This window comes from Meriones unguiculatus, chromosome 1 (assembly GCF_030254825.1).
Source record: "Meriones unguiculatus strain TT.TT164.6M chromosome 1, Bangor_MerUng_6.1, whole genome shotgun sequence".
NCBI classification, from domain to species: domain Eukaryota; kingdom Metazoa; phylum Chordata; class Mammalia; order Rodentia; family Muridae; genus Meriones; species Meriones unguiculatus.
The window spans coordinates 32,244,691-32,268,884 of NC_083349.1; the positions used below are offsets into that span (position 1 = coordinate 32,244,691).

The following is a 24,194-nucleotide window of genomic DNA, read 5'->3' on the forward strand; positions in this document are numbered from 1 at the left end:
AAACTGATTTTTCTTTTCAGTCTGGGTAGTCAATTCACATCCCCACATTCTGTATTTGTATGTTTTTCTTCATCCTTAAGTTTAACTGTTGCTTCTAAGTCAATATTCAAAGTATTTCCATGGTCACTGTGGTTAAAGCAAAGGAACAAAATTTGAGTTGCTTCATTCACAAATCCCTGAGAATGTGTTAGTGACCCTCAGTTTTCCTGCTTCAGCCCTTACACCCTAACGGACATTCTGCCTGTAGTCCATTTAACTTCTTACATTCCACAGTTTGTATTTCTTCTGCACGGTTTTGCTAGTTATGTCACCTCACAACCCCAGCACATGGAGTCTGTGCTCTGTTCAGTCAGAGTGGGATGGTCACAAGTTCATGAGTGCTCACAAATTGACACTATTTGGAGCCACATCAGAAAAGGCACCTTGACTAAGGAGAATGTCCTGAGTTGAGGCTCACAGGGACTTAAACTCATTTCCCCAAGGAGCAATTGTTCAGCATTCACAAACTCGTTGTTTTGGGAGGCTTTATATAACATAACTGTGGTGAGGAGTGAGATTAAACCACAGTCACTATAGCCTGGAGTATAATTTTTGATGTGCAGACTTTATTTTCCCTGTGAAGTAAGTGGGGGATGAGACTGTCTGATTTGTGCTTCTTAAGGTCCCCACTGAAGTGAGTGTTTCAGTGTGTCCCTTTTGGTTCTCAGTCCTCCTCAAGAGACTTCATCCTTTCCCTCCCCTGAGTCAGGGTAGGTCTGTGCTTCCGGGCTAGCATTTGGTTGGGGCAGTTAGTAGGAATGCAAGAAGGAGGGACTGTCAAGAAGGATTCCTGACTGCTCCTGGTTACACCCAGAAGCCTCTCTTGGCTCCACCACGGGGACTTCAGAGGTATGAGGAAAGGAGGCTGGCAGCCTCTGTTCTAGGGCACTAATGAGACGGAGGGCAGCTAACCTACACAGGGCATGAGACATGACCCAAAAGAAAGTCTTATTTTTCCAAGTCATTGATGTTTAAGGACTGATTGGTTTATATAAATCCATCTCTTCTAGTTGACAGAGTGAACTGTTTCAACACTTTAGTGAAGATGATCATGCTCAAAGGAGAGTCGAAAGGAAACAAAAAGAAAACAGCATAAGGGATGCTCATGTTGAATCTAGGCTATGTCAGAATGTTTACTTTTTAATCAATTTCCCTAGAAATATAATGGGCACGAATCGTTTTCACATCTTATCCTGCATCAGGACCACATAGAAACCTTGCTAATGTTTCAGATTCCAGATGCTACATTCCAGTTACTGGGAATGGTCAGATCTGAAATGGACCACAGAACTATTGCACTCAGCAGGTATCTATCCCTTAAAAACTTAAGAAGCCCAAACTTAAGAAGCACCAGTTTGGTTATTTTGGGTTGTTGTAAATCACTGATAATTTGGACACTTTCTAAAAGGTTACCTACCCTACTACAAATCTGTAGCTGGTGGGACACACCTCTTCCGCTCATCATGATAAATTTTCCACTTCCACTATAAAGATGAAATACATTATATGATTTGTGCCACTCTGTTTTGGCAGTCTCTATCATTATACGTGGAGATAGCATCACTGCTCAAAGAAATAAGAGGCAGCAGATGCAGCTACTGGACCTGCAGCAGTTAGCATGACCACTAAAGCAGAGGTCAAGAATCCCCTTAACCAATTGAACTGACAGTGCTTAAGCTGGAGATAATCGGATGGAATTGTGTAATCTGGAATTGATTAAGGAAGAGAAAGGCAATGGTAAAGGGGAAGACAGAAAGTAGCCAGGATAGAGGTTGCATGAAATACAGGACCTATCCTTTTTGTATTTTACTGTAATAATATTTCTTTATCTCCAAAATATAGTGTCTATAACCCACACTCACTAAAAATGTAATCAGGTGCTCAAAGCCCCTTAAAACTGAGCATTGTACTCATGAAAACCCACATGTACCCACAAGACACAAACCACAAAACATACTGCAGAAGAAAGCTGTTTTGATGGTTTTAGTTCTGGTTGATTTACTTTCACCCTTTGTTTCATTGTGTCTGCTGCAATTGAATTTTTCAGATCATCTTTAGAGAAAATAATGGCATCTTTTTCATTTCTTAGTGCCCTTTGCACAAGTGTGCTCTAAACACAGGGCCTTCTTTTTCCACTGAGAATTTCTACCATGACTTCCTCATTCTGCTAACACTTGGCTACCGTCTTTTCTGGGTCTGACAGTAGTCCAACAGACAAGAACCTACACTATGAAGGAAATAAAGGTTGAGCTGGTTCAAAGGAGTGAACTTGGATAATCATCTTGAGGTGGCACACCAAATCAAGATGAGCCTAACAGCCTTTAAATATGGCTTGCCCTCAGTGATTGGCCAAAGGTGTGCTCCCATTGTCTGTACTTCCCGTTAGATGAACTGCCTTTGCGATGGAAAGCAGTTGCGTGTTAGTTCATTTGTGGAGCCCCACAGTTAGGTCATAAACTCACTGAGAACAATTGATTCATGTTCACTGTTGTATTCTAATCCAATTAAGGTTGTTCTGTTTTTCATGGAAGGAACTTGGACACATTGATGTTTACAAAATTATTGAAAAAATTTATCTAATGGAGAGAACAAAACAATGGTTTTCATTAAAACACATGAAATGAAGGGCAGCACATGAGAAAAGTTGAGCCTCAAGAAGGAATGATTTTGAAAAATCACAAACTAAGGTCAGAGCTTGAGTATACCTCAATTGGTTTACCCTGGTGACTGGTATACCACACTTGCCCAAATGGCAGAGCCCTAAGTCTGAGCCACAAAATCACAATTTAAAAAAAAAAACTGGAAACACACTCAGGGGGGCAGAGGCAGGGGGATCGCTATGATTTTGAGGCTAGCCTGGTCTACAAAGCAAGTCCAGGAAAGCCAAGGCTACACAGAGAAACCTTGTCTCGAAACAAAACACCAAAAAAAAAAAAAAAAAGAAAAAAGAAAAAAAACCCTAGAGATATTTTTTTTTCTATATTTATGTGACCTCATGTACCTATTTTTCTACTTTCTGGATATCAGCTTTATATTTTGTTCTTGACTACATCGTATTGATTATTTATGTCCTATAAGTCCTGTTTGCTTTAATTAAACGAGATGGAGATGCTGACTAGTAACTTCAACCTGATAATAGAGAATCTGACTTCTACAGCTCCTCTCTACTTGTCTAGTGTCCCACAATTAGTTTGGACACAGATGTCAGGCTAAGTATAGGAGAATGATACATCACTCGCTGAAGGAATGATCAGATTGTCATAAAAAGAGACATAAACAAGTTTCTTAGTAACCGAAACCTAGACAGCACTGAATTTACATGCTGAGTACATAGACACAGTATTGTGGCCAACCCTGTAGGTACCGTGCCTGGCAACAACTGTTTCCTTTTTCTCTCTACTATAACCTTACTTTAGTAAGGTAGGCTTAGAAAAAAATGATTTCAACTTGGTGGTGTGCTAAAGATAGTTTCTGTCTGTCTGGTTCTGTCCTACGTACTAACTGTCTTTGAGTTGTCTAATTCTGCTTTGGTGAATCCATGTTGATAGTTTCAACTCAGCAATGAGAAGAGTTTTTACTGCAGAAAGCAGTCAATCCTCCAAATAGAGGTTTGTTTGTTTTTTCCTCCTAGACAGTACAGTATTAAGCAAAACTTATTGGCTTCACTACTGACCCATCACATGAGTCATGACTGCTCTAAGCCAATAGTGGAAATCCCAAACTTTATCTGTCAAGAACTGGATAAGCAGTGCGCTTGTGATGTGCTCTACCACTCCAGCCTGGACTTTCTGGCACTTCTTTCTCATTCTGATGAGTAGCGTTCTGATTCCGTGCCTTGTGGGAAATTTATAGTGGAAGGAGTTAAGCTTAACACATCAAATGCAATGGATGGAAAGAAAAGAAATGAAAGAGTAGCTTGGTTTCTTGGGCAGGGATTGTGGCTCAGAAGCAAAATGCTTTACCTAGCATGCTCAAAGTTCTGGATTCCATCCCAGTGAACCATGGTTCTAAATGTGGAACTCTCCTGACTCAAAGTATTCTGTTAATAAGTCAAAAGATGATCTGTGTATTTAAGACAGTTTTATTTGAATAGTCTCTAAATGATAGTCAAAGTATTCTGATATGGACAACGAATCTCATTTGTGTATGAGATCATTTATTTAGGTTCCAGACCTAATATCTGGGACAATTCCAAAATACAAAAGCATATACCAAATGTTCCTTGGATTCCTATGTTATCTTTTAGCATTATACTATGTGCAGAGTTCTTATTTCTTAAGTTATGGAGGAACATAAACCTTCAGACTGCAGAATATGATGTATATTATCCTTTCAAATAGCATATACATTACAAACCTTCTTGATGAAGAGCATATTGTTTTATTTTATTCAGTGAGCATCGCCGAATACTTGAATTTTTAAACAAAAGATGTAGCATTTATAAGACATTTAATTTGTTTACTACAAATTATACTCCAAAGAGTAATTTGTACATGAGTGTGCATGCATATATTTTGAACTCAATAGTCTTCATTTCATGTTCATTATGCTTATGTTATTATGAAGAAGACTGAAATACAACAAGCGTCAAAGCCATTGCATGCACTGAGGATTACTAAGCAGATTTTTGATTTGGCTTTTTAATTCTTTTTCTACTTTGAGTCTAGGAAGGGAGTTCATGCAAATACAGATCTGATTGCTGCTAACCAAGTTCAGATGCAAAGAATCATGTCACTAAATTCAAACTCTCTCTAAAAATCCCACTAGTTACAATCCCGGAGAAGAGAAAGATATTTCAATTGCGTTTGACCAGAAACTAAGAGAATAGTCTAAGAGAGCCCATTTTCTGTTCTGTAACAGAATGCTGGAGACTTGGTAACTTATAAAGAAAAGTGATTGATTTGGGATCATGATTGTGTAAACTGAGTTTTGTTTTTTGTTTTTGTTCTTGTTTTTTCTTCTGGAAGGGCTTCATAAGAGTAAGAGTAAAGTAGGTGAAGGTGGGATAGAGGGCACAAGACATGTGAGATAAAGACCCACTCTCAGGATGACTACTCCCATGCCAGCCAGACAAAAAATGCTAATCCATTTTAAAAACTTAATCACCTCGTAAATCACCAACACTTCTCAACACAGCTACAGTGAGGACCAAGCCTCACCGTGTGCTTTGGTAGAAACAAGCCATATTGATACAATAGCAGATGCCACCTCAGGGACATCTAATGAGAGAAAATGCATCATGGCCTGGGCACATTATTTTTCTGTGGAAAGAAATTAAAAGTTCAGTAGCTAAAGCAAAATGCTCTTAACAGCATTCGTTTTTTCCCCCAGCCTTTCATCTAAGGACCACCTATTTGTATAACAATAGCTGAAATGTTGTTCCAGATAGTCCCTCTTTCAGTTTCTATTAGCATTGTAACAGTGCCTGCTTCTGTTATACATTTTTTTCCTTGTGTGTTTCAATCAAAATGTCACTTTGCCGCTGTTCCTAGAGTGCACTTAATATTTTCATTAAAACCAATAAAAACCAAGTAATGACAAGGGTGCAGGTGGGAGCAGGCAATTAAACTCCTCCTCCACATATTGTTAAATAGCAGTTGAGGAAAGAAAGAAGCCCCCATTGAACACCTGTCCCTTCTTCTTTGAATGCCAGCTAGCAGAAATCCACTTAGCTAGCTATTGTCTGCTTATTTTTCTGACAGATAATGTGAAAAAGCAGGCAGTTATGGGGCCAGTAATTCAGAATTAATTTTCCCTTCACAAGAGTACTGTGGACACTGAGTGCAGTAATGGTGCCTGATCGGGATTCAGAGGGGTAAACAAGACAATTTGAGAGGATGGACAGGAGATAAAAGCCCTTTAAAGGACCATTCCTTTGCCAGTATGGCCTGTGGGGCTATTTTTGTGTCCCCAGTGAAATGAAGTCTGAAGGTTTTATCACTAAGGATCTGCCTGGTGTGCTCATATACCTGTGTGTTTACATATGTGAAAAGAGAAGACAAAAGGAAGACGACTGTTACATTACCCTGCATTCCCCCCCCCCATTAAAAATGTTAGTGGCTGCAGAAGCCATTCATTATGTTTGTTTATAGAGCTTCCTCCAGTGAGCTTCTACCTCAGTTGAGAAAATTACCACATTTCCTTTAATGAAACGAGACCTTTTGCTAACCCGCCATTATTGCTTATTTCATTCTGATAGGAAACATCCACCCCTAACATGCACAGCAAACATTGGTTTTCATCAAACCAAATCAAGATTTTTCTCTTGCTCTTATTTTTTCTGTCTCTCTCTTGGTCCTGCCCCTTCTCTCTCTCTCTGTCTGTCTATCTCTTTCCGTTCTAGTTCCCCCTCCTTTGTTACTTCCTTTTCTAACTTCCTCTTCCCATATGCTAACTGCCCAAAATCTTCTCCACTTCTCCACAGACCAGCTGGATGAGGACTGTCTGAGGATGAGGTAAAGAGGGGGGATTAGAAAGAACTGTTGTCTGGCCAGACTTCAAGACCCCATTGGCAGACAAATTGCAGACTGAGCTTGTGAATTATCTATCTCCCATGCACTGACGCAAAGCACTCAGAATAAATCAGCATCAGAGATTGATTTCCACAGAATTGCTTTATTCCTCAGGTAAAATTTATTGATCTGTTATAGAAAAATAAAATCGAAAGAAGACAAGCTATTCTAAAATAGCATACGTAAATTATCCAGTAAGCCCTGGCATTCGTGACACTTGGTGTTTGGCGTAGGGTATATCCCTGGGGAAGTCTGTCTTGGTGATGCTTCATTACCCGAGAGAAAATTTACAGAATGCAAAGATCTTGAGGCTCATTCATTAGGCTATAAAATTATGGTGTTCCTAATTCACATACCCTAGCTAAGGATACACATTTTTACTTATTATGTTTTTTTCTCTCTCTTTCTCTTTAAAATATTAACATGATAATATTGTCCATGGACACATTACGTGAGACTAAGATCACTGGAACTTTTGTTACTCATTATATGTGAAATACACCCTTTCTTTCCACAGGGTCAACCCTTACCCCACAAACTTCTCCATACTAAACTTATTGTTTCATATACACATCACTCCCTACTCAAGCAGCCTTTCCTAAATGCCTACTGCATGTCTACTTGATGCTCTATTACGCTCAAATTGCTAGGTTCCCAAACAGTGTTCACAGAATCAAATTCTGTCTTCTGTACACAGCAGAAGAAACCAAGTGCCTCTGCCCCTGTAAATACCACCAGTCCCTCTTCTTAGCTGTGATCTTTTCAGAGCCACACTTGAGGCACACGACAGGGCATGCAGATCAAAAACATCCTAGAATGTCTAGTCGTACATTAGAAACTTACATCCATACATGGGTGCCTCGATATGCACCCAAGCTCATACTGAACAGATTGAGCGAGGTTAGCTTTTAACTGCATAACCTGGGAGCGTGTCATAAGGCTCAGTGCGTCAGGGTGCTTGCAGTCAAGCTTGAGGACCAGAATTCAATATCCTTGGTCAACATGGTAGTAGGAGAGCACTGACTCTCCCAAATGTTCCCTGGCCTCCATACACATGCTATAGCATGCACACACATATCTACACACATATATGTACCTACTGCCTACCTACATACATGCATACATAACCCACACATACATACACATATACACAGACTAAATGAAAAATATACATACAAGTGTTTAAGTTCCTGCGATTTTACTTGTCTATTATAGTTGTAGGTTTAGCATATATACAGGGTCCAACTGGCAGGGGATTTTCCATCAACTAACATGGGAGTATGATCTTCATACACCCATTAATGAATTTCATAGTTATTTCTACCAGTCGATGGCAAAGCAGCAGAGGTATGGTGGAAGCTGATGAAATCAGGAGAGTGTTCAGGTATTGTTTGCAGTTAGAAGTGAGAAGGCTTAACAGTAGAACGAATTAAACCTACCTTCATGAGACAGTTACCCTCAAGCTTCAGATAGAATAACTATTAAAAAAAAATAAGTCCAGTTGCAGAAGAGCTACTCGTGTGTGTGCTGTCACACTCTGAGGATATGCAGTGGTAATTCTGCAGCCACTGGAGCATAGCATATGACAGTCATCCCCTAGACAGAGATTATGTACTTATGCCCAGTAGACACATGCCATCCGTCGCTGATTTATAGACCATTCACCCAAATCTCCAAGTTTCCTTATGCTCGAAAGTTATGGTAAGAACCAGGATGAGTCAACATGCCTCTGCATAACTGTGGTTGCCTGTGGTGTCACTTTGACAATCATTCCAAAACCACTGAAACTATGTACATGGAATGTGCCATTCTCAAATTAGAAGAAAGCGTACTCTGTGCCATAGATTTTTAAAAGAAGCTTCTCTTTCTCTTTCTGAGCCAGTTAAAAAATAAAGGCAGGAGGAAATTTCTAAGGCATCCCAGGAAAGGAGTTTGAGACTTCCAAAAATTTACAGCGGCATCCGGTTTATTTAACGGAACACTGTCTGCTGTTAGTTATTTTTTTTATCAAGTTACGTTTTGAAGGTAGATTTTCAAAGTATTAATTATTGTAGAAATGGAATTGTTAATGCCCAGGGTTCTGTTATGAGACAGTGAGGCCCTGGATGATTGACCATGTTCTGATGGAAACTGTTACAACAAAAGTGATGTCTTATTAAAATACTTGCAGCTCTCTCTTCACAAAGGTAACAATGAAACTCTACCACCCTCTTTAATGTAACCTTACACATACCAACATTTTGATTGATAAGAAATAATAGGTTATGAGTCGTATATAGTTGTATAAGCTAGTTTGTTTGAATGTAGGGTCTGATATCACCCTTAATTTAACTTTTGTGTGCTTATGACACTTGCAGCAAGCATGAGTTTTTACACACAAGATGAAAACATTATTCTATGTTAAAATGTCTTTTGTTTTTATTAACCAGAAGTAATGTCTAAATATTTAAATTTATACTGATCAAACGTTTGCTTCTGATTTTGAGGTCTTTTCCAAAGTCGAGGACCCCATCCAAGTCAACAAAAACGATCTCGCGTGACAATTCTACTCACTGAAGGTGGGAAAAAAATAAAAAGCAGCATCTTGACCATAACTGTAAAAGCAGCTACAGAGATATATTTGTTTATGTGAGCACTAATTTTTTTGAGAATGACTGCCTTAGTGGACAAAGCATCGTGGATTTGGTAGCTTGTAAAGAAGAAATTTTTTTTTCCTGTCTCTGGAGGAAGAAAAGTTGAGGACCAGAGCAGATTTGTTTTCTAGCCACTTTCTCACATACTCTAACTTTTTCTGTGCCTTCAAATGGGATGGAAAGATGAATTTCCTCTCGAGGCTTTTGTCATTGAGAATGGTTCCCATTCATGATGCTCTGCATCCTTCATGCTCTTCATCTCCCAGAGAGCCACCAAGCACACCACACTGAGGTTTGAAGGTTCACAGGTATCCACACCATAGAATTTCCTAATGGCTAGCCCCTCCCAGGAATTTGTATTTTTTGTTCATAGACAAAGGTCATTCATTCCATCCTAAGAGCCCCTACTGTCTTAACTCACTGCAGCATAAACCCAAAAGTCTAAAGTCACGTGAATATGTCATCTAAATCCAGTGTAGCGGGACTCAAAAGATGAGTCTAGCTGTGAGCTCTAAAACAAACAGGAAACCAGTCCATTTCTAGCATCCTATTCTAGCTCATTGCTCCTAGACCTGCAGGAGAACGGCCTTCTCTGTTTTTCATTTCCATCTTTCTTTCATGGTCTTAGCAAGTTGAACAGGCAAATCAAAGTTGGTCCAGCTCTACTTGGCTTATGCATGCTGCTCACGACCATGCAGAAGACAGGCCAAAAGACAGCTGAGAACGTGCAGCCATGGTGCTTTCCCCAATGTGGACTACCAGTCGTGACTCTTAGAACTCTCCCCCTACTCCTTTTTGTTTTATTATTTCTGGATCAAGTCTTACCGGGCAATAATTGTTCTTGTTGGATGTGACATGTTTGCTTAAATCTATTCATTAAGGTAGATATCTACTTTATTGATGAGATATAGCAGAAAATAATTCTAAACGTTAGCAATCAAACACATAAGCTTCTTACTATAAAGAATGTTTCCTAAATATTTGCAGGTTAACAATTTTAGCAGAGTTTAATATACTAAACTGGAGCTAGCTTTGTCATAAGATTTCTCTTTGATTCTCACCTTTACCTGTAGATGAAGGCTTCAGTTTGTTTCAGCTCACATGATTGTTTAACCAGGCATATTATTCTTCTACATAATGGTATCTAAAAGGAAATTAGAACCAAATAATATGAGTCCATATTACATATAATAGTTATTATTTAGAGCTAGGAAAATAGGTAAAAATGTGTTTAAATAGCTTTTCTTTTCTAGATGATGGTTCACAGTAGCCCAGGTTTGCCTGCATGTCTCAGCCTGAGTGTTAGAGTTATAATTGTATATTGCCACACCTGGCTAGTTGCTAATAGTTTACAGTACAGCTCAAACAACATCTTTAAATTTATAAAGCAATGAAGCTAAAAGTAAGCATATAATTTGTACAGCATGGTAACAATAATAAGGGTCAGGTTAAGTAGGCTCAGGCATAATTAGCATGATTATAATTTAAGAATAAGAGGGGGCGGGAGAGTAGGGAGGTAGAATGGGAATAATTCATTCATATTTTATACATATCTATACTACTTGAACCCTATATAAAAGAAATCCGCGCATACGTGATTACATTATAATTCCTAAGATATTAAACTAGAAATGTATATTCACCATAACTTGCACTACAGATAATATGTTGGAATTTGCTTGTCAAATTCCATCCTAATTTCATTGCAGATCTGAAATTAAACTCTTACTTTGCCCCTACCCTTCTATGCGAAAGGCCACCAGCTCTGACATTTCCTGTTTCTATAATAGAGCTGACTGTTTCTACCACTTGAGTTTGATTTGGTTTGGTTGCGACAGTGTCTTGCCATGTAGCCCAAGCTGGACTTGAGTTTGTGCTCTCTGCCTTCTCCTTTCACCTGGAGTGCCTGGGAGTCCAAGCAGGCAGCACCACTTCTCTGAGTTCACGACTGACCACGACTGTAACTACATTCCATCATATGAGAACGAGAAGACACAAAGAGAACCCAGCCCCAAAGGGATGCTGTGGAGAACACAGACGAAATATGTCAAAGTCCTGAATTCAGGTTCTGACTCCATTTGTGTTGCCACTGAATTTCACCTCGCTTCACAATTTCTTATGTGAAAAGCAGAAATGAGAGCACCCAAAGTTGTTGAGAAGATCAATAAAAGCAGTTAAGTAAGGGACTATTTTGTATCGAATGTAATGAAATAATATTGACAATAATAGTGTGTGTGGTATGTTTTTCATACAATACGCATTTTGTTGATTTCTGTGGCTATATGGGCTACCTTTTCCAATGTCAGCCTGACAGGAAGCTTTCTTAGTGGAAGTACAGAAATTCTTCTGTTTCTAGCATAGTGTAAGAGAAATGGCTGTTTTCTTAGATAGCCTGCTTCACCTACACATGAAGGAAAAATTCCTCATCTGGTTATGTTTTCAATCTAAATTATTTATATTTACTTGGACAAAGGAAATGCCCTGAGAGTGCTGAAAGTTAATGCCCCTCACAGACACACACACACACACACACACACACACACACACACACACACACACCAGGAAGAGAAGTGAGTCCTGGTTGACCAGGGATTGCTTTTACAGATCATCTATAGAGTAAAATTGTGAACTGTAGCCTCCTCATGTGAGCTCAAAGGCTGCCTGAGCTCAAAGGCTGGCTTGCTTCTTTAAAGTAGCTAAGTGGACATAACTGATGAAAACTCAAGTGAGATTTGACGTCGAGCTTTAGTTATACCTTAAAAGGCAAGAAAAATAGAAAATAAAGCCTAATTCAACTGAAAAGTTGATGACTAAGCAGTAATCACAACTTCCTGCCCCTAAATGTATTTTATACAAGTGCTACTCACATGGAAGATTGTTACAGTAATTAGATTCTGTTGCTCTTCTTAAGATATTTTATTCAGACTAAAAAGAGAGATGCTCCATTCAACAGTCTGAAACTGTGTTTGTGTTTGTATTGATACACAAGCCTGAGCTGCCCTGCTATGAGTGGGACTAAAGATATCTTACATTATTCCAGCACTGCTGAGGACATTGGTGGTTGTCAACATAGCTTTATCTTTCAGAAATGTACCTTCCCTCCAGTTATAATCACCAAACTCATCAAAACTGTAGTAAGACATAAAGAATACATCAACATTTATTTCTACAGTTTTTGACACTATCAGCCGTATATTACATATCTTGATAATTGTGTGGGCAGCCTGTGTGTTCCAGGCTCTGCCATCACTTAGGGAGCTACGTATGCCAAATGTACAAGAATTGTCTTAAAATACCCATAGAATTCAAGAAACCCTTTATAAAGTTGTAAGAAATTCAGCAAGTTGAGCCAAATGTTATAACTGAAATTCATATTCATATTTATGTATATGCTTATAAGCATGGCAGTGTTGATATGGTTCGACTCTTTGAAAACAGACAAATTACCGTTGAAGTTGTCCCATTGTTAAACAAGTCATGACTCTGGACGTTACTTTCTGGCTGAAGAAACCAGGAGCACCGAGATTTATTTGTAGCCACTAAAAACGATGACTTCAAAGCTGTGTTGACTTTAGTGACTATCTCCTTCCAGCTAAAGAGATTTCGGTAGCAAATAGGAACGTGAATGAAAGCTGACATGGAAACCCAGGTCAACTTTCATCTTCATATTTTACAGCACGTCCTCAAATTTCTGCAGTGAACAAGTGTTTTAAAATTGGAACCACTCTTGTAAATACTGAAGGGGATTTGATTTTAAATATCAGACTATGATCTAAACAGAGGAAATTTTGTAACAAATTGCTGGATTCCTCCAAACACACTACCTGTGACTAATTCTGAAAAATGGCTTGTTGATTGGTAGTACCAAAACCATTTCTCCCTCTGTTGACAAGAAGTCAGGGCAGTTGACAGGTCCAGTTTTACTTAGGCTGATTTGAGACACTTATTAGTCAACCAATTTGGAGCACAACGTGCTTTGGTGGTCTAATGCCACCTCCGGTCACATATTAACCTCGTTTTGGCTTAAATGTTCCATTTAAATGGGAAACCTTATCCAGCTGGCAGGGGAATAGCACTCACTTTAAATTGGATATTATTTTGAATTACAGTCAACTCTGTAATTCAATTCAGTGTGATGTGGCTGCTAAAAAGCCAAGGATCTTAGACTGCATTAATAAAAGTATAATTTCTGGTTTATGGGAAGTAATCGTCTTTCTATATTCTGATCAAATCACATCTGGAGTATTATGTTCAATTACAGGTCAACATTTTAAGGACTGAGACAAATTAGCATATGACCTGAAGAGGAAAATCAGGATGGGGAAGGAAGGGTCTGAAAGCTACTGCCATTTTTTAAGGATCGGATGACAGACAGAGAACTAGATGGTATAGAAAGTATAATGCCTGTCCTCAAATATTTGGGTTGTTGAATGTAAATGAGAGAGAATGTTGTGTTGTTCAGAAGCACCGTGTGTCTAGATTATTTATGTGAATGAGTGAAGACAGTGAAATGTTTCCAGTCTCTCCTTTGGCTAAGACACAAAAAGCTACGCAGGTGCATGCATGCACATGGTGGATGAGACAGCAAGCTAGACACTATTATCTGAGACAGTGGAACAAGGGAAGCTGCCCTCAGACGCTCAGGTTCTCTGGGTGCTATATAAAGGGGCTTAGCTGCCGAGGTGACAAGTACAGCCAGACTGCACCCTTTCTGGCCCAGGGGGAAGAAATGCTTCTGTCCACTGAAAAGGGTGCATTTTCTTTCCTACAAACTCACCAACAAATTTGCCAAGGCAAAGGCTCTGTAGGCCTGCATCTTTCTAGTGAGCCACAGCTTTCAATTTTCCAATGAGGTTAGATAAAGACAGTTCTGACAGAAGGGTGTAATGTACTCACCACGGAGCAGATCTGAGGCTTATCGAAGAAAAAAAGTCATCTTGGAATTATCTTATAAGGAACTTTGCAAAGGAGCTACTTAGAAAGTCATCTAGAGGGCCCGAAGAGAGGCTGGTATCCAAGCTATCTGAGGAGCTGTGAGTGGCAAACAAGAGGAACATATCACCGCCCTAAAGGAAGTTTATGTAAAGTCACTCTGAGTCACAACACAGGCTCCTATTCCGAACAAGTCAAACACTGAAAATGTCTTCCAAACCAGGGGCTGTGTACCCTGAACCATAACAGGTGAGATCTGCAGCTTTATGGGGGATCCACTTGATTCCATTCTAAAGGTGTTACTTGGACTCTGAGAAAAGCATAGTGGGAGGAAAAGAGAGAAAGACAAGCATTCATTTCATTTCAGGACTGCTACGCCAGGGGCAGCTAAGGTGGTGGCATACGTGAACTGCGGTAATGTTAGGATCTTGTTGATAATTCATGAACAGGCATTCCAGATAGGCAATAGCCTACTGTTAGAACATTCACTAGCACTTACAAAGCTCTCGGTTGGATCCCCATCACTGAAAGGAATACATTACAGAAGTGAGGCTTTTAGGAGTCACGTAAACAAAATACAGAAGCTGAAATGTCCCCCCCACTGAAAAATGGGACCCCAGTATATCTTAGAAGATGCTAACCAAGGAAAGAAGAGGATTATTTTTGCTTATTCCTGTGGAATTTCACACACACACACACAGGCACGCACACGTATGTACACACACACACACACAGACATCCTTCATGTAAAAGGCATACATTTCACATAAGAAGAAGAAATTCCTGGTATAAAATTATCTAAACATAAAATGAGTGGCTCTGAAAACTATTGCTCCTTTCCTGTCTGTGCCTCCTGCAAAGACTATGGCTAAGAGCGACTTTCACAGGGCACCATTCACCCGAAGTTCTGGTCCAGCAAGGTGGCCCTCATGGAAGAGACAGTCACCTAGAAAAACAGCCACTCCCCGGATCAACCACAGTATATTTTATTAAGGCTGATTTTGTTGGAATTTTGTGACTGTGTTTGGGTATGTGCCCTTGAGTGCAGGTGCTCTAGGAGGCCAGAGGTGTTTGACCCCCTGGAGCAGGAGTTGTAGTTTGTGAGTGTCCTGACATCGGTGCTGGGAAATGAGTCTGTGTAAGAACAGCACACGCTCTTAACCACTGAGCCATCTCTCCAGCCACCACTTTTAAAGTCTGAAAGCAGAGAAGCACCAAAAAGGCCCAGTTCTTCCTGTGTTTCTGTCCCGTAGATTACGATATTGCACTTAGTGAATGGTGATGACAAACATATAACACATGAGCACAGCTTGAGGACAACTGAGGTGGTTGAGGACTGCGTGTGTGCTATATTTTAAAATAATTACATTTCCAATAGCCGTTGCTGACAAACGAGTCTCTGAATTTGGCTGAACTGACAAGGTACAGAGCATAGAACAGCAAGCACCCTGGCAGGAATTGGATCTATACGCTGCTAGCCCCTCCATTCCAGCTTCAGGCTTGCTTGATTGGATTCTAGGACTGAACTTTACAAGATATTAGCAGCTAACCCAGAATCTCAAAACAGGAGGAGCAGGGAAAGGATTTTACAAATCTATGTGGGATGTATAGTGAAGAGGCTTATAAAGTACTGAAATGGAGACAGACATGGGTGATTTGATGCTGATAAATGGCACCTCCTGCCCAGACTGAGAGCACATCCCGACATCTTTATGTCTGATCTCCAATAATCCTGCCAGGAGGTACAGAACTGTCGATTTAATTAGGATGTCAAAGAGTTTGGCTGATCCCCCCCAACTAAATTAGGCCATGACAGACCAGGAATTCATTTATTCAATTTCATTCACTCAATAAATATTCACAGGGTACTTATTCTTTGGCAGGTACTGTGGTAGTTACTGGAGATAAATTCAGGAGCAAAGCAAATATAAACTTTCCTGCTGTAGAGCTTAAAGTACAGCTGAGAACACAGATACCAGACAGGGAATTACAAGTGTGCTAAGCACAGCGAGCATGAGTCAATTGCTGCGGTGAAATCTGGCGGGCATGTAACCTGTGAGGATACTGTTTACACATGGGTCAGTCAGGGGGCGCGGAGACATAGGCAGGGATTTAAAAGATACTGACCTGCTCGGCACAGCCTGGCAAACCTAGGAGGAAGAAGGGCTGCATCCGTGCTCAGGTTTGTGTACGGAGGTTCACATCCTTGCCACGAATACGCGTTTGATTTTATTAAGATGAGTTTAGGGAAGCGTTGGAACATGTAGTAAGATATCTGAAGGACATGATATTCTCCCCCTCTCCCCGAAAACCTTTATTTCTGCAAATTCTCATCCATTCCTGTGGAGAAGTGAGTGATTAGGGAGACAGACGTGACCTTCATTGTCCTCGTGTAGTGTTATATTAGGCAGCTCAGGCTGCTATCAGGAAACATCACCTGTGAGGTGACTCAATCACAGACAGTCTGTTTCCTAACAATTCTGGAGGTCGAAAGTGCACGATCCGGGGTTCTGGCATGATTGGGACTAGATTTTGAATTTTTTGCAGGACATTTGTCCTGGGTCAGATTTCACCATCCTATCACGTCTTTGCATAGGGACATAGGAGGGAGTGTGTCTCTCTCCTTCCCTCTCTTTCTCTCTCTTCCTCCCCCTTCAATTTTCTTCTTTATCTGTATTTTCTACATCTCTCTCTCCTTTTTTTCTCTTTCCTAGAGTCTCTGCTATTTCTTCTAAAGTACCACCTTTGTCCATTTGGACCCCGCCTTTATTAATCCTCATCTACTTCTTACACACGCTACCATCCATGCCATTCGATAGACCAGATAACTTGAGGATAGCATCGTTCAGCCCATTGCATGTAAAAGGTTCTGAAAAGCTACCTGCACAAACAAAGATTAATCGAAATCAAAAGCAATGTCTTTACAAAATCACACAACCTTACTGCAACAAGCAAAAAAAAAAAAAAAAAAAAAAGGAAAGAAAAAGAAAGGAAAAAAGTTACTTTTTAATCTCAAAATTTTAGGAATTAGGCATCTCTCCTCTGCCCTATTGAATGGGGAAATATTGTACAATGTGGAGCAGAAAAAGGAAAAAAAGTTGGGACTGGCAAATAAAAGGATGTCAGTGCTCTAGAACACAGTCCAATGAAGAGTCAGGACACAGCAACACAGAGCTAAAGGGAGCAGGCAACCGCTGCTCCTACTGCAGCCGAGTGAAGGCTGGCTTCCATGTCCTTTAAACTTGAAAAATGGCTGCCAGGCAAATAGCTCTGTCCTCTGTCTCCACTGCGCTAGTGACAGAGCATAAGTACCTACTGGAGTGCCAGCTGTTTAGCCATCTGCCCCTTGGCCACCGTCAAGCTTCCTGGAATGCAAAAGGACCTCATCAGGCTTCAACTGACTGGTGTTTCACAGTGACACCGAACGGCCACAAGAAACAGCAGTAGCATCTGGGATGCTCTCCAGAGATTGATTTCCTGTTCTTTTTTTTTCCCTGAACTTATTATCAATAAATATTATTCTCTGGACTAGGTAAACATATTTGAAGTTTTCTAAAGGTACTTTATGCATTGATGCCCAGGAGGATAGAAATGTTTCCTGGAAGTTATGGAAGAACGAAAGAGGATAATAAAAATGCTAAGTTGATTTCTTTTTATAAATCCCAGGGGGAGTATAAAGAAGAAATATAAAATTCTCCCAAGATCTCTACCTACACACAGTTGCTGACATTTTAACGATTAAGAGTTTTACATGGATGTGGAAGCCAAAAAGAAGATTCAAATGATCCAGGGATTTGGAAAATAAGAATTAAATATTCCCCTTTGTCCCTCTTTTCTGAAAATGTATTTACCAAGAAAAATGAGAGACTTTCATTGGTCTGTGTCCTGCAAAAGGCAGGCACCAAGGTGGAATTAGATGTGCAAGAATAATTTTAGGGGAAGTATAAATGAAAGAAAGTGGGGGAAGACGAAGGCTGCATTAAAACACAGTGCAGTTTGAGTGAGAAGGAGGCAGGCAAGAGAAGGGAGGATCATGACACCTCAGACTCCTGTGCACTCTCAGAAAACTCTACCAAGACCATCCAGTCCTAATCCCAATCAGTTGTCCAAGGAAGCCCCTGGCTCTGAGGAGCAGCCCATCCTACTATTCAGGCCATGCTTAATCCTTGGATGAAACAGCAGGTGAATGCATTGCTTCCACCTCAACTCAGTCATGGAGTTAAGTTTTACAGCCTTCAATTGACTGACTGTGCCCTCTTCAGCCAAGACCTTTGGGCCATTCCATTAACTAATTAATGTAAATCATCACACAACATTTATAAATTTAACTTCAATCATCATTTTTTATTTATTTATAAGAACGTCTTCTTCTAAAAACAGTATAAACATCTTGCTAATTTAACTTAAATTATCTTGGTCTTTCCCTCCACTTCGTATGGAACTAGCTACCTATTCTTAGCAATAGTTCCTTATATATCCTGTAGTGAGATGATCGATTTCAACTAACCATTTATCCCTAAAGCTTCTTTTAAACTTAGATTTGGCAATTGCAAAACTGATGGAAGGAGAAAAATCTAATTCCATGGGGATAACTTATAATGATATTGATAGGGAAATGATACTGCAGATTCCACAGTTTGCAGAATAAGACAAATTTAACATGGAGGTTTGGTGAGGCAATATCTAATATTCTGTGTGCTATAGGGAGATAGGAAGCAGAGCTGGGAAGAAAGAGAAGTTGAACTGGGGTACAGTCTGTTTGACACTATGTTGAATTGTAAACCTAGGTTGTCCTTTATAGCTGTCTGAAGCTGGATCAAGGAGACCTCCATATGGCCCCAGTTTACAGCTAACTCCTTGGCCCAGGCCACCATCATCTCTTCCAAGCAAATTTCAGAAGCTTCCCGGTTGGCCTCTCTAGATTTTCTTCCTGTCTGTTAGTCATTTTTAACAATGTGTTATGCTATGATTTGAATATGTTCATGTGTTAGAAGTTTTATGCTAAAATGTATATATTAAAAGTGTCTGGTGGCATAAAGAAGAGGCTGACTGGGGGAAGGACCCGGCATTTCTATGGCATTGACCAGGATAGGGTGGCAGAGACAGGTGAATCTCTGGGGCTCACTAGTCAGTCAGTCTAGCCTCCTCAAACCTAAGGTGAAGAGTGACAGAAGAGGACACCCAGCTTCTTCGGCCTTTACACATAAAGTTGCCCATACCCTCACACACAGTATATAGGGAAGGGTGATTAGAATTAGATATCATGAGCACAGGGCTGCCCTGTTGGGTAGCATTAGTGGCTTTATCCAAAGAGGAAGTGAGACTATCGGAATGCTTGCTCTGTCTTGACATGTTAAAATGCAGCCTGGCCTCATCGGATGCCAATTGGTTTCCATTGATGTCCTTAAGTTTCCAAACCTCTAGAACTGTGAACCAAAGGAACTTATTTTCTTCATAATTTACTTTGTCTTAGGAGTTTTGTTATAACATCGGAAAATAAACTGGAGCATGCTTGCTGGTACTGAAGCAAAGGAGGAAAACATTGACAGCAGCATTGGCCAATTTTGATAGTATCTATACTCCTACCACAGTGATCACATGGTGACTGCGTTATATAAAGAGCTTGCAAACTTTCTGAAAATGTAACTTTATAGTCATACAGCCTTGAAGGCCGTGCATTCACTGTGCATTCACCATCTCACACCCAGAGAAGTCTTTGTAAAACTTCACCTGTATCATGTCGTTCCCCTGCCCAAACTTCTCATGTCTTTCTTTCATGTTTAGGTTATGAATGTGCCAACTTTTATTTTTACCTATAAACATCTCATATACTCATGATCTATGATCAAAGTTGGTAACAGCGGAAATAGATCTAAATTACAAATTGCAAATTATTGTTTCACATACATGCTTGTCCTAATCAAACTAATTTTGAAGTTGAAATCATGTTTGGGAGTGTTAGTCTTAATTCTATTTTTAACTGATTTTACTCTTCAGCAGACACAGCCTTCTAATCTCTCAGTGTTGACTTCTCTTGTAATCAACTGCTTTCCACCCACAAATTATTTAATAAAGTACTCATAGGTGTCACACCCAGCTGGAACTAAGACTGTGTCTTATTTACGTATTGGCAGCTACTGTGACTGAGTACAAATCTATAGTTGGTGGTGAGGGTACTATTACTGTTACAGGAGAAAAAAGTGCCTGCTAGTGGACTTGTAGAACATACCTTCTTGCAGTAGGAAGACAGCCATCCACTCTTCTAGATAGCATCGATTTTTCCTTTTCAGTTGCAGTAAGAATATGTAATTGTTTGCCGATCTCCTTTTTGTCTCTCAAGATGATAGCATTGCAGCAGAAGCCACTGTCCTAGTTTCCTTCTCTGTGGCTGTGATGGAACACTGGCTGAAAGCAATTTAGGAGAGGAAAGGCTTTATGTGGCTCAGAGGCCACAGTCCAAGACTTAGTGAAGCCAGGGCAAGAACTCAAGGCAGGAACCTCATGGCAGGAACTAAAGCAGAGACCACAGAAGAAAGTTGCTTACTGGCTTGCTTCTTTGGCTTAATTAGATACTTTTCTTACACAGCCAGGCACAGTGGGGCTGGACTCTCCTGCATCAATCAAGCACACACACACACACACACACACACACACACACACACACACAGTTCCACACATATGTCTATAGTCGAGACTGATAGAGGTAATACCCCAACTGAGATTTCCTCTTCCCAGGTGTGTCTAGGTTTGTGTCAAGATGACAAAACAATGAAAGCCACCAAGAGTGTCAGTTTAGATCCTTGTTTGTAACTCTAGCTAGACATCTAAACTACAGTGGACTGACTCCTACTCTAACTTTAAACATCTTTGTAAATTTTCTTTTTCTTTTCTTTCTGTATTCTAAAGGGTGTTTTTGTTTCAAATTTAATATCCTCCCAAGGGAGAAGCAGTCCTTCCAGGCCACAGAGGAGGACTTTGCAGCCAGTCTTGAAGATACCTGATAAAACAGGGCCAGATGAAAGGGGAGGAGGTCCTCCTCAATCTGTGGACTTGGAAAGAGGCAGGGAGAAGCTGAGGGAGGGAGGGTGGTATTGGGAAGGAATAATGGAACGGGATACATCTGGGATACAGAGTTAATAAAATATAACTGATAATAATAAACAATAATAATAATACATGTCAAAAAATTCATTAAAAAAATAGGTGTTATACCAAAAATTGTTAACCTGGTACTATTTAATTGACATAGTTTAGACCCTTACTGAAAGTTCTTTGTTTAGATGCCAGGGCAAACTTTGTGACCTCTTCAACAAATTCACTTCAAAAGTTCCTTGAGCACACTTATAGGTGTGATGAGAAGCTCAGAACCAGAGCTATGTGGACACACCCACGCAGGCTTTGGTTTATTTGGAAGTATAGAGCTGGGCAGTGAAAATACAACTCTTTGATTAATAAATAAGTTAAAAATGAAAGAGGGTGGTAGAACTGGTAGTTTTAACCATTTGTTAGGTGATAGGTTTAAAAAGAAACCCTTGTATGTGTTTATTTACTGTGAACCATAGCGTATGTTTTTCTTAAGTAGCCATTTACTAAATGAAGGAACCAAATTTAGACAAATACCCAAGTAACTGTACAACTTATCTAGGACTTACTAAAACTAGAGTATATGACGATAAACCAATGATCTTCTAATACCATGCAGGATATTACAGACTAATTGCATTTGTGTTTTTACCCTACAATGATATGAAACCAAAATGGTTCAAAATCTCTCCCCCCCCCTTAGCTTTTTCAAGACAAAGTTTCTCTGTGTAGCTTTGGCTATACTGGACTTGCTTTTCAGACCAGGCTGGCCTCGCACTCACAGAGATCCACCTGCTTCTGCTTCCCTGAGTGCTGGGATTACAGGCATGTGTCACCATGTCCGGTTTTGTACTGAAACTTCATAAAGGAAAAGAGATAAAGAATTTAAAAATGAAGTAATTGTGGGACTGTAACTGAACAGAAAGACACCAGAGAAGAAAACACACATCACTTAGAAAACATCTGAGGGACAGGGAAAGGCAGTCAGCACTTTGCTAGCTACATGGATAACTGAATGAACACCCAGAACTTCGATTGCTAGTAGCTTATCAAAAACCTGAACATCCAGTTTGATCACTGCTAATGATGAGTTGGAATAATAAGCAAGAGGTCTAGGTTATCGCACTTTGACTATGTGTGAAAGAAAAATCGATAAGACCAGCTTCATATGAACTGAAATCCCTTAACCTCTCTAATAGCCCAAGGGCAAGTGTTTTTATGAACTGAAAGCATGATAAACTTGATGTCAGCCAGTGGGGCATCAAGCTCAGGACATTCTGGAAACTCCACATTGTTTATTACTTCCGACTAAGTGTATTCTATCTAGGCCATAAAAGTAACACCAGTAATAACAATTCAGCAACACTGTGGGCAGGAACAGCCCGGAGCCGTGTGCACTTCCAAATTCAGATGCTTCATTTTTGGGTTTCACTCAGGCACATTGAAGTTTATCAATTATTTTTGGGCATCTAATACATGATCAGTTCTATACTCGGTATCATGACCTCAGAGATACTATGATGTGTTCCCATCTCAGTGCAAATATCAATGACATTAGTACTTACCAACAAAGGCCTGATTTCCAGTGTTTTTTCTTATTGTTGAAAAATGTGTTTCTCAATCTCTTTCTTTAGCTCTCCTTGCTCTTTCTTCTCTCCCTCTCTCCTTGTTGAGAATAAGTGGTCAACATAAAAATCATATAGATGTTACAAAGACTGATAGATGATAGGTGGATAGATGATGATGATGATGATGATAGATAGATAGATAGATAGATAGATAGACAGATAGAGAGACAGACCACATATTCAAGTTGCACAACATATGTCAAGTGACAAATTGTCCTAAAATAAGTAATTCTTGAATGCATCCATTTTTTCTAACCTTGATTGCTAGAATTTATCTCTCCTTATCTCCCGTTTTGTTGCCTGGATTTCCATATAATAAACATTACCTGAGCTTCCTACTCTTAAAATAGCTCAAAACTTTGTTCCCACTGGTAGTAAAGATTTAGTAATGATAATCGTTGACAAGAAGACTTACTTGTGTGTCTAAGATAAACTTTGAACTTTATAATATACTTTACAAACCCATTCCAAAGTCACTGTCTATTCCTCCCTTTAGCCCTATCTCATGGCAGCCCCGCTTTCCTGGTGTTCATCAGCCTCTCTGAACTTTTTCATCATTAATACTCTCTGTCATGTTTTATCCCTGTTCTCTCTGACTAGAATGACCGCCCTTTGTCCTCTTCCCCGATCACAGTTGTAGATAGTCAAGCCATTTCTACTGTCCTTTTCATGTGTCGTGGATCTCAGAAGTCCAGTGAACAGTCAAGAATCAAATCTCTCGGGGGGGGGGGAGTCCTGTTAGGTCACAGAGGAGGACTCTACAGCCAGCCCTGAAGATACCTGATAAAACAGGGTCAAATGAAAGGGGAGGAGGTCCTTCTCTATCAGTGGACTTGGAAAGGGGCAGGGAGGAGACCAGGGACAGAGTGTGGGGTTGGGGAGGGAATGAGGGAGCGGGATACAGTGGGGACACAGAGTTAACAAAATGTAACTAAAAAGAAAAATAAAATTAAAAAAAAAAAGAATCAAATCTCTCTTATTCAACTCTGTAAAACCAGCACAGTGCATGGATAACTTTAGGAATGAATTCATTACATATGTTACAAGAGTGGAGGAGCTTGAAAACTCTCAGTGAGAAGCATGGCGAGGACTTTGCCCCTCTGATGTGTGAATGCATCATGCATGAAGAACACGTATCAGTACGTCACCAAAGAAGCATGGAGTTTAGTTTGGTTGAGCAAGATTCCTTGTATAAAAACATGTTTCTGCTATCGGACAGTTGGAGGATATTAAAAACATGAGCCCTCATAGATTTGGAAGAACGTAAGGAAGCATATGTGAAAGAGCTCAGAGGAAGGAGAGGAAAAGTGGAAGTGATATAATGACACCATAATCTCAAAGATAAAAGAAAAAAAATAAAACCCAAA

General features: G+C 39.9%; 1 long non-coding RNA gene across 1 annotated transcript in view; it reads right to left on the minus strand.

Moving 5' to 3' along the window:
• Nucleotides 1–10,307, minus strand: part of LOC132646671 (uncharacterized) — a 129,574-nt gene extending 119,267 nt beyond the window's left edge. Inside the window, exon 1 of the long non-coding RNA XR_009584917.1 lies at nucleotides 10,246–10,307. This is a non-coding gene — a long non-coding RNA (uncharacterized LOC132646671). The remainder of the gene's footprint in view (nucleotides 1–10,245) is intronic.
• Nucleotides 10,308–24,194: the final 13,887 nt, after the last annotated feature.